This window comes from Camelina sativa, chromosome 18, assembly GCF_000633955.1.
Source record: "Camelina sativa cultivar DH55 chromosome 18, Cs, whole genome shotgun sequence".
NCBI classification, from domain to species: Eukaryota; Viridiplantae; Streptophyta; class Magnoliopsida; order Brassicales; family Brassicaceae; genus Camelina; species Camelina sativa.
In genome coordinates, this window is record NC_025702.1 from 4,448,069 (window position 1) to 4,449,995 (window position 1,927).

The window sequence follows — 1,927 nt, forward strand, 5'->3', positions numbered from 1 at the left end:
TTCGGTCACATAAGAAGACAATACTTGTCTGTTTCTATATTTACTGTATCGGATAAAGCAACAATATTCCCCACCACCCCGACAAGTCACTCACTGACAATGGAATCAACTCACATAATAAAGAATCAAACAAAAATCGACTATATAAAAACCTAAACCAACCCCATAAAGTACCCGACAACATCCTCACATCCCCACATCCCCACTAGTTCATACTTCAACCACTACTAAAAATGTTATAACATGAAAACGAAATTGAAAAATTTACCTCATTTGTGAGAATCAGACCCGAACACCAAATTACTTCCGATTAAAACCAACGATTACAGCAGATCCCTCTTCAACAGATGATTTCTTCTCCTTCTTCGAGTTAACCCTAGTTGAAGAGTAGATCGACTTCTACACACTCAATTGGGAAATCGTAAAGTTTTAAATTTTTTACGTTTCATCGATGTTGTGGTAATAAGATAATGGGCCTGATATTTTTTGTTTAATCTCTAGGCCCACAGCCTGATAAGATAATTACCCATAAACTCAACCGGGTCTTGGTCTCGGGTTCAGATTTGTAAATCCGATCGGGTTTTAATTCGGGTCCAACGAGTCAACGATGAGTCAACACCGACGCAAATCGTCCGGTTTGTCGACATTTGATGTGTATAGTGTTCCGCACATAACTTCTTAAACTTCAGACATGTGACCATGTATTACATATAGGTCATGTAGCTGGATGTCCTTTACCATAGTTCGCATGTGTGGCCATGCATTATGTGATACTTGAGGTAGCTGACTATTTTTTTCCTATCAAAAATGATCCAAGCATATGATCAACCTATATATCTAATCCAAAAGCTGGCATCGTTGTGACTTGTGAAGATACAATTAGCATCATTTCAACATAACTTCTCTAATACTATTACACTCAACATCACCCAACACCTCGACAATAAAAAAGATAAATCAAATTGTGAGAACATACAAAGTGGTGTGAAGTTGAATGAGATGATCAATTTTTTAGCAAAACTTCTTGGAGCCAGAAGGCAGTGGCGTTTTAGCATGTTCTTATTCAAGGTGATCTGAAGGTTTTAACAGTCGTCGTTGGCGAAAGCTCCGTTGCGGAGGTGGCCGAGACATATGATTTTTATAAAACGGCGGGGGAGGGCAAGCCGTATATATTTGATTAGATGGTGAATGTCTTGGTTGATCAAAAATTGTTGCCACTGACCTCAAGATAGCGGTGGAGGCTCTGTAATTCAAATTAAACGGTGGTTATTCCCACAACCACCAGATGCAGCGTGTCGGAGTGGAATATGAGAGTAAAGAGAGAAAGAAAGTGAGAAAGAGAGAGAATTGCAGAGATGGAGGTATTTTATATAAAAAGTTGCAATATTGGCATCAAACTCTTTTAATAAAAAACAAATCATCCAAAGTTTCATCTTTAAAGTTGTGATTTGTAAGTTATATTTTTGAACTAAAAAATGTTAGAAAAGTCTTCTAGAATCACATTCAGTATAATTTTAAAAAAATAACAGTAAATTTGGAGTGAGATTTATAAATTATTGATTGAATAACAAGTGATTTTAAATGATTTTTATAAATTTCACATTCAATAACATGAGATTTCATATGATTTTAAAAAATCACCAATTAAATAACAGAAGATTTTAATAATTCTCCAAAATCTTCTAAAATATCAAGTTGTATACACCCCGTAAAAGTGATCAAGTTTGACTAAATAAAAGAGACAAAATCTTAAATTCTGTTTGGACACAAGTACAATTACAGTTCGGACCGATTTGGTTACAAAAAGTAAAAAGTAGTCAGTCAATAAAAAAAACGTCTCTTTAGTTGGGCCTCATTGCTTAAACGATATTGGGCCCATTTATGTAGCAACATATACATTCTAACTGAGGAATGACATTAACAAACA